The sequence below is a fragment of the Calidris pugnax genome, unplaced genomic scaffold (assembly GCF_001431845.1).
Source record: "Calidris pugnax isolate Ruff unplaced genomic scaffold, ASM143184v1 scaffold135, whole genome shotgun sequence".
In the NCBI taxonomy this organism is placed as follows: Eukaryota; Metazoa; Chordata; class Aves; order Charadriiformes; family Scolopacidae; genus Calidris; species Calidris pugnax.
The window spans coordinates 1,105,975-1,122,040 of NW_015090961.1; the positions used below are offsets into that span (position 1 = coordinate 1,105,975).

The following is a 16,066-nucleotide window of genomic DNA, read 5'->3' on the forward strand; positions in this document are numbered from 1 at the left end:
TTTCCTTATTGCCTGGCCTGGTCCCTGCCATTCTCTTGCCTCCGTACCAGCTGGTTTTGCCCAAGTTTCTGTTTTAAGGGAGTCTTAAAAACAAACTCCGTGGAGGAGTCACCGTTCAAACACGCTGTCTCACGTGAACTGCAGGCACCTGCTGGGCAAGGTGAGCCGGCGCCGTGTGGGGCTGAGCTGCTTGAGTCTACGAGGGACTGACTTGGGGGGTGGAGGTGAGCTATTAAATATTAAATCTGTCCTTTTCAGTGCCCTGTCTCTCCTTTTTGAGGGAGAGCTCTCTCAGGGGTGGTGGTGAGCAGTGCCAGTTTAGGACGGGGAGAGGGTGAATGGGATGGGCTGGTAGAGCAGAAAATTCAGGTCCACTTCTGTTTGCATATGGAGACAGCAGGCTGGAGAGGGAGGAAATTTGCAGGTGGCGCAGCTGGGGAGGAAGTAAATAGAGAGCAAGATAACCAGGCTGACGTGGAGAAACTCAAAATAAAGGCAGGTAAGTGACTTACCCCATTTGTTACAGGGAAATGTAAAATGATGCAAACAGGGGTCAAAATAACCAAAAAGGTTATAGCTTCTTGGTTCAGCTGGGCCAGTCTGTGGCCCAGGAAGTGGTGATGAGCTTGGTGTGGCTACAGCCTTGGAGAACTGGGGAGCTGAGCGAATTGAGGTGGGGGGAGATAATAGTGGTGCCCCAAACCCACACAGCAGGGCCAGTACCCGGGGTTTGGGGCAAGGCACTTGAGCCGAGGCCAGGAGGTTTGTGATGCTGCAGACACATGTGCCTGCTTGTGCCTGTCTCCTTGCTAAAGAGAGGAGGAACGTGGTGCTCATTCCTTCTGAGGATGGAGGGTGGCCAGGATGAACCCGACAGCTTGAGCCATGCATAGACCCCGAGGTGACCCAGCACGACAGCACAGGCACCTCCGTGGAGGGAGAATTGCAGTCCAGGTGTTGGAACTGACATACGCCGTGCTTTGGCCTTGGTTAAGTTAAGATAAAGTCTATGTGTTGTTCAGACTCCCACTGCTGATTTTTAATTAATTTTAGAACTCAAGTGTAGGTGTGGACAGATGTATTTTAGCATGTGAACTGGCAAAAAGGAACCCTGGTCTCCCCAGGGCTATTGGCCATGAGCTGCTGTTGTGTTTCAATACATCCTTGAGTGCAGTGAAATATATCTTTTTCTTTTTTTTTTCCCCTCCTTCTTTTCCTTTTTAAGCCTGAGCTCCTGGATTCTTGAGAATCTCAGCTACTTTCTCCCTCTCCAGCTACACATTTCTAGCCCTTGCAGTTTCAGAGGAAGCTTTAATAGGTAATTTCTCCCAAAGGTTCAAAGCCAGAAGGCAAATTACCCAAATGTTTCATCCAACTTCACTGGTAATTGGGGATGTCTCAGAGTGCTGACCCGGAGCATTCAGAAGCTATAGTTAGGTTCTCTCAAAAATCATAATATTGTTTCAAGAAGTGGTGAAATTAAACATGCACACGGTGGAAGACTTAGAAAGGATTAATGGGTTTCAAAATTACATGCTTTATCCAGCTGTTGATTTGGGAATTGGAAGTACGGCTGTCGCAGTATCGGGAGGTGCTTATTGAAACGTGACCTTCGACGCCGTGTCTGGTGAATGCAGATGCCCAAAGGCCTTTGACTTCAAACCCAGGCCTGACCTACAAACTGACTGGAGTTTTTGATGCTGGTTTAGCTCAGCTAAGGTGGGAGCAGCTGGGCAGCCAAAACGTAGATATTTTTTACTATTTCTTTGCTGTAGTGTAATTTATCCTCTCCTGATTGTCTCGGTTCCTGGGGTGTTACCCAAGGCAGATTTTTATGCTGCCTTTGGCTGAAGTTTGTTCCCGGTGAGTTTGGGTTTGGGAAGGTGGAAGGGGGGACAGAGCTGGAGGCTGGTGGTCCTGTGTGGGTCCTGTGGGCTCCATCACCAGCCACAGCCGTGCTGGGGGCTTGGGGGCTGCAGAGGCAGCACCTCCAGCTCAGAGCTCGTCAGGACCTACTCTAAATAGGAGATGGGCCTTTCAGTCACTCGCAGTTTTGGAACTTAGCTTTTTTGATGCATTTCGTATGTCCCAGAGGTTAGGCAGCAAATTTACACCCTGTCAAATGTGATTTTATGAGTGTAAAGAAGAGGGTATCAGTATTCAGGAGATGAAAGCATCAACAGTGGGGCTGTGAGCTGGTTTTTGTGATTCCATCTAGTATCCTGTTGGCCTGCAAGTCTGAGCAGAAACGTCACGATTATGAGAACGCAAAGTGTGAGTCTAAATATTTTATTAATTGAGGAGCGCTATTAATATTTGATAGATTAAATCAACACCCAGAAGGCTTTGCAAAAAGCACCACTGCTGAACTGGCGACCAAGACATTAGGTGGTATTAATTGCAAACTTGTTTCTAATAGCTTTTGCCAACTCTGTGTTTTAAATGTTAAAGGTCTGTGACTTCCATACGTTAGAAATCCTTTTTGTTCTTTGGATTAGGAAGGGTATTTTTTGGTACTGCTAGGATGCATTGGTTCAAATCAGTGCTTTAATGCTTCCTTAATATGCTTAAGATGATTGTTTATGAGCAATTGTCCTATGGGACCTGGAGATGACATCTGGAATATTTAATCTTTTTTTTTGCCGGGCTTTGAGGAGAAACAACGAATGTTCCTTTAAAGATGGCCTTGGGATGAGATGTAATATTTACTCTTGCTGTAATGCCAGATCCTGTAGCTTTCAGAGTGTGTGTGGAGAGGGGAGGTGAAGAGCCACGCTGGCTTTTAATCAACATCCCCCTGCACCGGGGAGACGCCACCGGTGAGCAAACAGCCTGTCCCCGAGCTGTGTGCTCAGCCTTCCTCTGCTTTGACTTGTGAGAACTGACCGTGGGGAGAGGTCAGTGCAGCCCCCAGCTCCTTGAACAGGCCAGCGAGAGGGGATTACATTCTGTCCTGGTTATTTCCACTCTGTTTTCCAGTCGCTGCAAAGTTGTATTTCCCATCTTTTTTTTTTTAAGATTTAGACCAGGTGTTTGTCACACACGGTGACAAACTCCCACTCCGTGCCTGACTCCGACAGTTTGGGGATTTCTTTGTCTGTGAGTTTCAGAGTCTCCTTCCCTACTGAAGGTGCCCTTTGTGCTGGTGGTGTGGTTTCTTCTTGGGTTTCTGAGAGTTTAGCACCTTTTCTCATGCAGTCCATGCACATTGGTCTTAATCATTTATGGCTTTTATTAAAAACTGATCAGTTTGATGTCTTCTCTTTACGGTGAGGGTGACGGAGCACTGGAACAGGCTGCCCAGGGAGGGTGTGGAGTCCCCTTCTCTGGAGATCTTCAAGCCCTGCCTGGATGCTCCTGAGTGCTGTGCTCTGGGCAACCCTGCTTTGGCAGGGGGGTTGGACTAGATGATTTCTAGAGGTCCCTTCCAACTTTGACAATTTTGTGATTCCGTGGTTCTCAAATCCATACCTCTAGACTCTCCTCATGGAGGCTGTTTATAGGCCTAATCAATCTCCCACCCCTGTGTGACAGCAGACTAAATTTTTTCGCTACTCTGTGGGTGCAAATGCTAGAGCTTTACGTGATTACAAGGTGCACGTTCTGGTGCTGTTGCTGCTGTTTGTCCTGGAGCGGTGGCTGGAGCGATGACACCCGACACACACATCCTCCTCGGGGCTTAAAGACAGCCCCCAGTGTCACCTCCTGGTTGTCACCTCCCGGCTGGGGAGAAGAAGCTACAGGAGGCGATGAGGAATGAGGGTGATTTGTCAGGTCGGAGGAGGCTTGGCTCGTGCTAGGAAGTTTCCCCAGCCAACTCTCCTTTCTTCACCGGGGCCTTTGTCTCCAGCCACGCTTCTGATGAAAGGCAGGAACGGCAGCTCCTCCATTGGCTGCAGGAAACCACCTCCCCGTGCGGCACAGGCCCTTGACGAACATGCGCCGCGGCCGAGCGCCAGCGTGGATGCGCTCCGGTGGCAGAGCTCGCCTTTGGCAGCTGCCAGCCCCCGGGCTCTTTACTCGTGGGGGTGCTGGCTCCTGCCAAAACAGCCTCCTGCAAGGAGGGAAAACAGCTGGGAGAAGGGATTTCCATTATCCGCCTTGAAATGCACCTCGCCCAGGCAGCTGGCGGCTCACCGCTCCCCGTCTCTGCCTCAGGGAAAGGGCTCGGATGCTCTCGGTGAGCTCCCAGGAACAGGGGGGGTTGAGATGTTCCCCCCCAACGTGGTTGTGATCCAGCAGCACCAGGGAAAGGGCTTGGATGCTCTCGGTGAGCTCCCAAGGAACAGAGGGGGTTGAGATGGTCCCCCCCAACGTGGTTGTGATCCAGCAGCACCGCTGTGGCAGCAGCTCGAAGCCGAGGCAGAGCCCTGTTATTTTGCAGCTGTGGCCAAAGAGCCGTTTGCAGGAGGCCCCATCTCTGTGTATTTATACGTTGGATGCCCGGGGATGTTCTGAATTCTTCTTTAAATGACAAAAACTCCACAAGTGGAAGTTGGCGTGGGGCTGCCAAGAGCTGCTCCCGATGCAACAGTGTCTGCTTTTTAAAGAGACATGTAAGTGGTGGCACAGGCCCCGTGGTGCGGCCTGTGCTCCCCCATGACTCAGATACCTCGGCTCGTGCCGGGATGGCAGCGCTGATGCAGTGGCTGATTGCTGCCAGAGCAAGGAGTCCACATGAGGAGATTAGACAGCAGTCCTTTTTCCCTGCTGGGTGCTCATTAACATTTTTTTTCGCTGATGTATTATTAATTAAGCTAATTTTTATTGCCCTGTAAGTATAGATGCTGCTGCTTTGCAAGCACAGAACATAACCTGCTTGTGTCCTGCAGTTTCTGAAGCGTGTGTTGTGCCACGTGCAAGAGGAGAGAATTGGAAAAACTGAGTGTGCGGTTGAATATTGAAGTAAAGGTGAATCTCTGGGGTTTGTTTTCCTTTTTTTTTCCCCTCTCACTTAGCAGATGCCCGGCTTCATGGCTGACTGGGGCTGGTGAATGTGGAGCTCTCCGAGTGGAGAGCTAAGGACCTGTCAACGCCCTGTGTGCAGAATTAGTGCAGAGAGATAATAGGACTTAAGCGCAAGGAGAATTTGCAACATTGACCCTCCATAAGACAGAAGATTACATGGACTAAAGTAGAGTATTACATTAAAAAGAGACTTGGGACCTGATCCAAAACCAGAGAAAAGGGGGAGGGCTTTGCCATCGGCTCGCTCGCAGTGCACCCCAGCAATGGGGCAGTCAGCAATTTAAACAAAAGAATTTAAAATACTGTCCAAGCGAGGCTGGTTGGCGGCGTCTGGTTATGAGATTTAGAATTTGTCCCTTCCGAAAAGCTGCTGTGCCCAAGACAACTTGTAGTCTTGTTAAATGCCACTGAATTGAAATTCTGCTAATTGCCCTGGCACTGCCATTGTGGTGCTTTGTCTGCTGCGAACACGGTGGCCTTGCTGGCAGCAGCTTCCGTGCCTTCAAGGTGCTGCCGTGTGCTGCTGGTGCCCCATAGCCACAGGGAAAAGGGTGCAATGCCACCAGATATTTATTTATATATATATATATATATATATGAATATTTCAGATCAGTTTGGGATCTTTGTGTTAGGAAGTCCCTTGACTCCGCTGAGCTTAGATGTGTGCATCGGGATGGGCTTCTTCCTTGTGAGCTCTGCAGGGTGGTCTCTTCATCCGAACACGTCCCTTCTGTGCCCGTCGTGTCCCCCAGGACGAGCAGAGGCTCCCACCCACGAATGTCCCCGTTGAACGTGGTGGCTGGGTCCTGCAGCCTGTGCTGCTCTCAAGGCCTTGTCGCTGGGACACATCGGTTGATGTTTTGTTCCCCGTGATGCTGTTTCCATCCAAAAAACTGCACCTCCGTTTGATGTAAAATTTGATGTAAAACCTTTGATGTAAAATGGAGGTGATATTTTTACAAAGTTAAACGGCTTGACTTGGTGTTAGGAGCTTTAACTGGCAGTGTTGTAGAAATGCAGAATATTAATTTTTAATTGTACGGGTTATCTTCACTGGGTGAGAGAAGGCAAGTTACATAAATCCAAATGTTTACTATTTTATATGCTCTGGTTTCTGGCGTCATTCCTTGAGAACATGGGGGGCTCCGATTAAGAGAAAACTTCTAGAAGCACTTTGTAACACCTGAACTATTTGTGATCAAAGTAGGTAGGACTCCAAGCATCCAGGACCTCTTCTTTGGGTTTCTGATAGCAACATTGGAGTTTATCTTAAAAATGGGATCTGTAATCTTTCACTTGTTCTCTTATTCCATGCTTAAATCAGGCTAATGTATCCTGGTCCAGCCTATGCAATTATTAACAAACCTATGTAATTATGGCATCTACTGTAGGGTCATTCCGTGCCCCCTGGTAGGAAAGATCCACTTTTAATAAACAAATCTGCTTTGACAACCTGTCACTGGCTTTTTCGTTGGGTCGAAAAGTGTCGCTTTGGTGAACTTTCCCATTTGTTTGTTTATATCTGTTTTTTTTTTTAATGTGGTTTCGCAAGAGTGTCGCAGTTGCAGCTGGGGGTTCAGGCCTAGTTTCTCAATGCAGGTCGGTGGGGGAGAGCAGAGAGGGGGGGTAAAGGGGCTGGAGCCCCCCAGGAGCATCCTCTGCCGTGGGCTGTGTCGGGGCCACGCAGCCCAGGAGCGTCCAGTGCAGGTTCCTCCCAGCCATGACCTGGCTGCGGCCACCCCTGACCTTGCAAAAGCCCTGGGAAAAGTTCTGCTCTGTTGGTTGATTCAGCCCATTTTATCTTTTTTTTTGTTTTGTTTTGTTTTGTTTTGTTTTGAATGAAAAAAAAGCCCTTACAAAACCATGTGGTTACAGTCTCTTGCTCAGCCTGAGTAGGATCCACTCCTTCGTGGGCTGCCATCAGGAATTCAAGGTGTATCTTAAATCCTACTTAAACCTCACTCTCTGGCAGATCCACTTCGGCTCCGGGCACAAGAGTGGAAGGAGTGTGTTATATTGAGTACTGGAAGGAAAGTGCATGGAAAGAAAGTCACCCAGTATGGTTGGTTTGTTGGTTTTTTTCTCCATTATCAGAGCTTTGGGAAGGTTTGGCCAATGTAGGTTATGGTTTCTGTGAACTGTAAATATCCCCGCGTGTTGCATCACCAGAGGAGCAGGAAGGAGGAGAGACATTACCTGTCCTTTGGGTTTTCAGCCCCGTGTGTCTCCACATACTGCTCCTTCAGCGTCGGCGTCTGGGGACTGGTCGACACAGGCCACCTCCGCAAATGAATTTCCAGGAATACGGTCATTTCCTTGTTTCTTTCTACAGAAATACTTGAATCAAAATTTTTGTTATTCCCCGTGTGAATTCAGGGGCTGTTTTCCTGAGCTTAGTTTTAGAGCTTAATCTTCACGCAGACATTGCCATGGTCCTGGGGAGGTGTCCCCTCCCCTTACCTGCGCTGGGGCATCAAGCAGGGCTGTCTCTCTTGCCATGAGGATGCTGTATCGTGGTGTTGCTGCCTTCTGGGCTGGGCAGTGGATGGGAGGACTAGTTAAAATCTCTCTCTTTTCTTCTAGATTTTATGAGTTGCTGATGTGACAGCATTGGTGTAGGGATGTGGTTCCCCAAAATCACGTAAAACCCCTTTGCTGTCCCGACAGCCCCCCATGAGGTGCCAAGTGCTCTAGGTTATTGGGCATAGGTGGCATATGTTATTTATATGTGGGGCTGAGCCCATGGAGTCTCTTTTAGTGGTCCGTTGCAGATCCAGACCAGGCAGAAGAGGAGCACAGCTGTGTGCTGCCGGGCGCTCTCTGGAATTACAGAGCGCCGCTGGACAGGTAGGTTTCGCTCTGCAATTACAGAGCGCCGCTGGACAGGTAGGTTTGGATCTTGCAAACATTTACACATCTGAGTAATAATTACTAATACGCCGTAATATTCAGCGCTACAGGGAGAGCTGTTCAGCGGTGACAGAACGGCTCGGAGGGTGGCACTGCCCTGGATGTAGAGTCTGAGCCCTCGATGTGTGGGTCGGTGTGAACCAGGCCTCCATCTAGGAAGGCTTCCTTGGGCAGGCTGTGTGGGTGTCTTCTTCTGGTTGAGCGTGGGTGCAATTTTGCTGGCAAAATTAGCCCTCCTGAGTGAAGCAAGCTCCTTCCCTGGCAGGAAGAGCTCCTGGCTCAGGCTCCTGCAGAAGGGTGTTCCTCAGCCCCCCTCGGCAGAGCAGAGAAGCCAGGGAGCAGGAGATGATGGTGGGGTCTCCTAGACAGCAACTGCAGGTTTTCAGCCATGAGCCATTGGATTTGTAGAAATAAGCATTGATGGGATGATCACGGCAGTTCCTTTGCATGTTGAAAGCTATGACTATTAATTAAGACTGTAGTGTGAGAGCTCATTTACATACAGCTCAGCACATACAGTCTGAACCTCTACAATTCCCAATTAGCATATAGTTAAAGTTAGCATACTGTACTGCCTTGGCTGATTCTTGTGAAGACACAGGGCTTATCCGTGTCAATATAAGGACATTTATGCTGGTGTAAATGTGGCCGTCATCCAAGTGTGTTGACCCAAGTCGTGTTGACAGAGATGTGTTTATGTTGGTGTAACTTGGTATATCCTTTTAATTGTCTCAACACAACTATCGTGCTATAAAGGATGTCTCTATCAGGGGTAGCTAAAAAGATGCAAAAATTGTGGATGGTCCAGTAATCAGTCCTTGAATTAATTTACTTTTTTTACATTATATTGTTTCAGTGTTTGTCATTCCATGTGTTTGTATTTCTCTGTGTTTGGGGTTTTCTTTTTTTTTTATATTTATTTATTTTAAATGGGTGGAATGAGGAATGAGCTATTTTGGACACATAGCAATGAAAAGCTGGAATTTGATGCTCGAGGTGAGGCTGGACCATATCCCGGCGCTCGCTGTCTCTCCGAGCTGTGTGACAGGGACGTCGCTGAGCAAAATAGAGGGAGGCTCAGAGTGTGGAGGAGGTGGTGATTCTCCCAGAGCTGTGAGCAGGCTCATGAGGAGGCATCTGAGCATCAACACCTGGCTTTTTTTTTATTTATTTATTTTAAATGGGTGGAATGAGGAATGAGCTATTTTGGACACATAGCAATGAAAAGCTGGAATTTGATGCTCGAGGTGAGGCTGGACCATATCCCGGTGCTCGCTGTCTCTCCGAGCTGTGTGACAGGGACGTCGCTGAGCAAAATAGAGGGAGGCTCAGAGTGTGGAGGAGGTGGTGATTCTCCCAGAGCTGTGAGCAGCCTCACGAGGAGGCATCTGAGCATCAACACCTGGCTCTTTTGGAAGGTTGCAGCACAGCCTTGGGCTCTCAGGGCCCAAGCTGCAACAAAATCCTTCAGTTTTCCTGAGGTCTGGATTCTCTCCGGGTGTTATGGTTGGCTTGAGAGCGTGGGGCTTGGCCATCTGTTCCCAGAGCCAGGCAGTCCCTCGGTGCTGTGATCCTCGGCAGCTCTTGTAACTTCTCCACCTTTGAATTTTAATCCAGAGGGTGGAGAAATGATGTTCATCCTCTTTGTGCTTGGTTTGTAGCCTCTATAGGTGTTACAAGCCCGAGGTGAGGCCAGCTCAGAGCCAGGCTTTGAGCCTTACTTCCTTGAAGCGGGTCCTGCCTTCGTTGGCCATCACGCTCATTTTCATAAGCCACCATGAGAATTTTTCCCTTTGTCAGCTTCACTAAACCATTTGCTTACGCTTTGAAAAAAAAGATATTTTTATTTTTTTCTTCTGGCTTTCATACGTAAAGCCAGACGCCTCCAGGACTTCCTCTCTGTTACTTCTGCTTAGTTTGAGCGGTTTTTAATCCCATAGTAGTAGGGTGTCAATGTCTGTGTAGCAAACATGAGTACTGTGAAGGGCTTGCTTTTTCTTAGCTGCCTCTCAGAGCCTTCTGGAAGTGTGTAGTTGCTTGAAAGGTTGAAAGCCACCGGTGTGGGGGACAGGAAGACCAAGAGGGACAGTTCCTGCTAAATGAAAAAGGACCCCTTTAAACAGCGTTTGCTTATCTTAAGGGACAAATCAGAGTTAGTGTGGGGGACAGGAAGACCAGGCACAGAGGGACAGTTCCTGCTAAACGAAAAAGGATGCCCTTAAACAGTGTTTGCTTATCTTAAGGGACAAATCAGAGTTAGGCAGATCTTTGTGACTGGTGTGGGGCAAAATAAATCCATGTGTATGAAGTATGAGGATCTTGTGAGCTCTTGCAAAGGTCTTCAGTATCGAAACTGGTGCTGCAGACAGCATGGTGGAGGGAACACCAACCACCACGGATGGATTTTGACACCCAGAAGCCTGCAGTTTGCTATCCTCCCCCTCCCCACACCCCGGTGGGTCCTATTTACAATTATGTGGTGTCTCCACGCTGGAGGTGCTGGAAGGACCAAAGGAAAGTCCCTGAATGGGTCTGCTTCGAGGATTACTTTCTAAAGCACCCATATTCATTGCAACCCCGTGGGCTGCTCCGATAAGCCCTGAAAGGTGCCTTCAATACAGTGAGACCCCATTGAGAGACTAATTTTGCCTTCGCTGCCCAAGGAACTTCTGGAATTTAACCTAAAATGGATTTGGCCAGCTAGAGGTACTCTGACCACGTCTCCTCCTTCAAAGGCTACCTGCTAGACATGCAAGCAGGGATTTCCTTGGCTTTTCCGGAGTCTGTCCCCTAATTCCTGAGGTCTCGGGCTGCAGTGGCACGTTTGTGCTGGGCATGAAACACTGGATGGTGAAGAAGAGCGATGCCTCGGTCAGTCATGGGGCTCCTGATAAGAAGAAAACATGGGCCTGAGCTGCTCTAATTTCTGACTGAGACGATGGACTTGCTGAATTATCATTCTGCCCACCTAAAGTATTGGAGATGGCAGTTCCCTGCTCAGAGAGGGTCCCATTTTGCATTCTTGCTCCCTCCTTGATACCATCCTCGGCGGGGCCCTGGAGCCTTTTTGTTCTCTGCTCCAGATTCCAGCAATTTTGGTTCCAGCAACACTCCCAGACCCAAAGTAGCGGGATCCCGGTGCTGACACAACCCTGTGGTTCAAAAGAAGGAATCAGAGCAGAACCAGAGACCACCAGCTTTGGGATGAAACGGTCATGCCTTGGGATGGGCAGGAGGAGTGGCAGGTTGTGACAGCTCGTCCTCTTGCGCGTGGTGTTGTTTTCATCGTAAAAGACAAGAAACAGTCTTGTGTCACCCACCACATTTATGGTTTGTAACGTTGCTGGATTATTTTCCTTTTGCAGAGTATAATGATGCAGGTCAGACTGAGGCCGTGTATCCATCGAAGCCAGGGTGATAGCGGACAGCATGGCTGCTCTCCTTTTTGGGGAAAATAAATAACTATTTCAGAGGTCAGCAACGCTGGTGGTTTTGCAGGCTCCTCTTTAGAGCCGAGGCTCTCCTCCCAGCCTGGATGCCGTTCAGCTCTACCTTTGGAGGGGGGGAGAAAAGGGCACCCTATTTTATACCAGAAAAATGCAGGTATTTGTGTGAAAGCCATGCTGGTAGGCTGCAAAACTCGGGGGCTCGGTGCCGCGCTGCAGTGCGGTTTGTGGGATCCTGTCAGCTGGTTTGGCATTTTGTGGCTTTGCTATAAATGGTGATAGCGACACACTATTATGCGTTGACACTCTTTTCTTTTTTTTTTTTTCCTCCTGAGTGCTCTTCCATGCTTTGCCACGATGCTGCAGACTAGGCTGCCAGTGTAACAGCCACCTGTAGGTGCTCTGTGGGGGAGAGGAGGGGGAGAAATCCTTTTCCGATTTTGGGCGTGTGTTCCCCCAGCTTCCTGCTGTCCCAGGCACTGGTGAAGAGAAGAACCATGTGTGCTGTCTGGAGCTAGAGGGGAAAACCTCAGCAGGCTCCTGCACGAGAAGTCTGGCCCAACTGGGGAGTAAGATTGGAGTAATTTGCTCTCTGCTGCCCTTCACCTGAGCATCCCTCCCAGACCTCTGAAAGGTGTTGAAGACTGAGGATATTTTGACCACATCTTCAGATGCCTGCATTTTGTGGCCATTGGAGTGTGAGGAGTGACCACCAGCCATGGGGTTGATCCTCCTTCGAGTGGGTCACCTCTTTTTGTTTAGATATCAGGCTCAAAATCTTTTTTTTTTTTCAAGCTGGTGTGACTGGAGATGTTCAGTCTGCAAGATTTAGTCGTCATTATACAAATATCTTCCTTCCTGGGACTAGTGATCACATCAAATGAAGCAAGAAGCCTCCATGTGTTTGTTGGGAGATGCTGATCACCTGGTCTTCAAGATTGCACTTTCCCAAGCCATGCCTTCTTTTCCTCTTGCTTTTCTTATGTATTTCACAGAATCCCATGGGGTTAGAAGGGACCTCTGGAGATCACCCAGTCCAACCCCCTGCCAGAGCAGGGCCACCCAGAGCAGGTCCCAAGACTAGTGATCATGTCAAACGAAGCAAGAAGCCTCCATGTGTTTGTTGGGAGATGCTGATCACCCGGTCTTCAAGATTGCACTTTCCCAAGCCATACCTTCTTTTCCTCTTGCTTTTCTTATGTATTTCACAGAATCCCATGGGGTTAGAAGGGACCTCTGGAGATCACCCAGTCCAACCCCCTGCCAGAGCAGGGCCACCCAGAGCAGGTCCCCCAGGAACGTGTCCAGGTGGGTTTGAATGTCTCCAGAGAAGGAGACCCCACCACCTCCCTGGGCAGCCTCTGCCAGGGCTCTGCCACCCTCACAGGAAAGAAGTATTTAGTATTTAGATGCCCTAGCCTGCTTAGATGTGGTCACAACCAAACACTGCAGTCCACTGGTGGAGCTGCCCCAAGCTTGATAAATCTGGGAGGCTTCTTTCCTTGTGCAGAAAATGTCGTGGGCTCTAAGGGTCTGGGATTTACTGTTTAGTATTTAGATGCCCTAGCCTGCTTAGATGGGGTCACAACCACAGACTGCAGTCCATTGGTGGAGTTGCTCCAAGTTTGATAAATCTGGGAGACTTCTTTCCTTGTGCAGAAAACGTCGTGGGCTCTAAGGGTCTGGGATTTACTGTGCTTCTGCAGCTTGTTGGCACCTTGGGTACCTCCTCCTGTGCCTCCACTCCTGATGGGGAGGATGCAGCATCCTGTAGGCCACGCACCTCCTGGAATTATTTATTAAGTAGAAGTGGAATTATTTATTAAGTATTGCTCTCTTCTTTTGGGACTTCTAGGCTGTTCCCATCACTTTTGCGAGAACCCACGGATAATCAGTGCAGGTACCAGAGGTTGTGGGTTCTGCAGTACTGGGTAGAAGGCTGCCACTGCATGAGGCTGGCATTCCAGCTGCGTGGTCTCCTGCAAATATCCCTTTTCATACAAATGTCTGTAAAGGAAGTCTGCACTGAGAGCATAAAATGCCTCCCTGAGTTTTTGGCAAGGCTGATTTTCCTCTCTGTTGCCCTGTGTTGGCAGCACTGGACGTAACAGCATCGCCTGTGGGGCACAAGAGGAGCCTTTGGCTCACATGCTTGCATCATGTTTAGTCCATGTAAGAGCAAAGAAATGCATTTCCTGGGATGCAATCGTATACGCAGGGTTTAGAGGTCACAGCAGGGACATTAGGAAGGTGCCATCAATTTGCTGTCACGCTGGTATTAAAACGTGCTTTTGATGGTGCTTCTGAGGCTCTCAGGGGGTCAGGGTGAGCCAGCCAGGGACGGTGAGTGTTCTTCCCTACAACTAACTGTTTGAAGGACGAGGGTTTTGCTTCCTCCCCTCTCTCTCTTTCATCATCTTCATCCACCTGCAACTTTCATGCTACTCATGGCCGATGAGGGGTATCAGAGGTGGATCTCAGCACCTCACGGACTGTCTTCTGTCCAGTAAATTAGCAATACACCACCATACTGTTGTGTGGGAATCTCTCTGTCCTGGCCCCTTTTTCAGCTGGGTGGGTTTTTAAATGATGATATTTTTAAAATTTGAGAACAGCTTTGATTTATTGACCTGCTGCCTCTATGACTCGAGCTGTCTGGGCTGGCATCTGGAGATAAGAGGCTGTCGAGTAATTGCTTATTATTGACTGATTGCCAGCTCGGGCTGTTTGCTTGAAGAAGAATCAATAGCAGTCAATCTTCAAAGCCTAAACTCTCAGGGAGGATGACTGGTTTCCAAATTGGGAATGACAGGTCAGGATAACGATGGTGCTTCTGAGGCTCTCGGGGGGTCAGAGTGAGCCAGCCAGGGACGGTGAGTGTGCTTCCCTACAACTAACTGTTTGAAGGACGAGGGTTTTGCTTCCTCCCCTCTCTCTCTTTCATCATCTTCATCCACCTGCAACTTTCATGCTACTCATGGCCGATGAGGGGTATCAGAGGTGGATCTCAGCACCTCACGGACTGTCTTCTGTCCAGTAAATTAGCAATACACCACCATACTGTTGTGTGGGAATCTCTCTGTCCTGGCCCCTTTTTCAGCTGGGTGGGTTTTTAAATGATGATATTTTTAAAATTTGAGAACAGCTTTGATTTATTGACCTGCTGCCTCTATGACTCGAGCTGTCTGGGCTGGCATCTGGAGATAAGAGGCTGTCGAGTAATTGCTTATTATTGACTGATTGCCAGCTCGGGCTGTTTGCTTGAAGAAGAATCAATAGCAGTCAATCTTCAAAGCCTAAACTCTCAGGGAGGATGACTGGTTTCCAAATTGGGAATGACAGGTCAGGATAACTCCATAGCTGATACCCCAACTTCACGTTTGGGTGTCATCCTGCCGTGGAGAAGGAAGGGCAGGACATGATCTTCCTGCATCGAGGCTTTCACGCATCTACCTGCTCCGAAGCCTGGGGTTTCTCTTCACAGGGATTTTCAGGGGGCAGATCCCACCCTCGTTCCAAACCTTCCTCCAAGAGAGAAGCTGGAGCAGCCTCAGCACCACCTGAGACCATGGGAGGCCGGGGCAGGATGAGGCATCCTTCATTGAGTCCCCCAAAGGCTGGAGCAGGGAGGGGTGGCCGAGCAGCCTGTGCTGTGACACATCCAAACCAACCAGTTTGGATGCTTTATAAATAAAACAAAGCGTCTATTTTAATGCATGGTAACAGAGATTTCCTTTCTGTGGGTGATTCTATTTAGGTGACAACAGAACAAAATATCCAGTGTCACCATAAGTTTGATCATTCCTTACGGAGGCTGTCGCTATGGTGAGCGTTCATTTTAAAAGCAGACATAGCCCTTATTTAACACTATCATGACATGTTGCTTTTTTTTTTTTTTTTTTTTTCTTCAAATTAACCATAAAGGAGCAAAGAGAAAAGTCTAGGAATGTTATATACCTATGATATTTTTTTTTTTTTTTTTTTTTTTTTTGTGGATTCACGTGTAGGGCTTGAAACGTAAAAGGGGCTTCATGGCACCAACGGCATTCAAGACTTATTTTTTGGAAAAAAATAATAAATATTTAGATGTTTGGAATGGCTGGGGTGAGGTGTGGCGACTGGGTTTGTCCCAATCTCCCACCTTGGGTGCTGCCCACCCCGGATTTTCCCCAGCTCCCCCAGCTCGGTCTCTCCCTCCTGGTCCCTCCTGGACTCCAGCTGGGTTTAAAATTTGAAATAAGAGCCTTTGGTGGGGGAGGGGGAGGCTTGGATCTCTATCGGCTACAAAGAGCAATTAAGCAACAGGACATAAAATAGATAAATGGGAAGGGGGACGGCAGTACCCCGGTGATGTGGGAAGATGAAAATGGAAGAGTCTGTTTCTAAAGTATAAATATTTGTCCTTAATTTTGGAGCTTTATTTTCACCAGGAAAGCTCTGGTTCAAGGTGTACCGTTTGGGGTGAGGGAGAAATACCTCAAATAGAGCAGTTTAACCTACGGTGGTCGAGGAGAGAATGGCCAAGATTACTTGAACAGCCTTGTTTAGATACTGGATTTGTTGTCTACCAGCAAATCCTCATTTGCATGGGTCCTTAATCTGGGGAGTTAAATGTGTCTCAGGATCTGTTACCTACTGTGCTGCAGAGTTGAGAACTAGATTTTTTTTAAAGCTGTTCCTTTTTATTTGAATGTTTCCCCCTTCCCTCCCACCCCCCACCCAAAAAATCTTCCTGATTTTT

The 16,066-nt window shown here is 48.5% G+C and overlaps 1 protein-coding gene across 1 annotated transcript in view; it reads left to right on the plus strand.

Moving 5' to 3' along the window:
• The window catches only part of EHMT1 (euchromatic histone-lysine N-methyltransferase 1), a 151,133-nt gene that overhangs the window by 15,300 nt on the left and 119,767 nt on the right, over positions 1-16,066 (plus strand). The gene's annotated exons all lie outside the window — the stretch shown is intronic.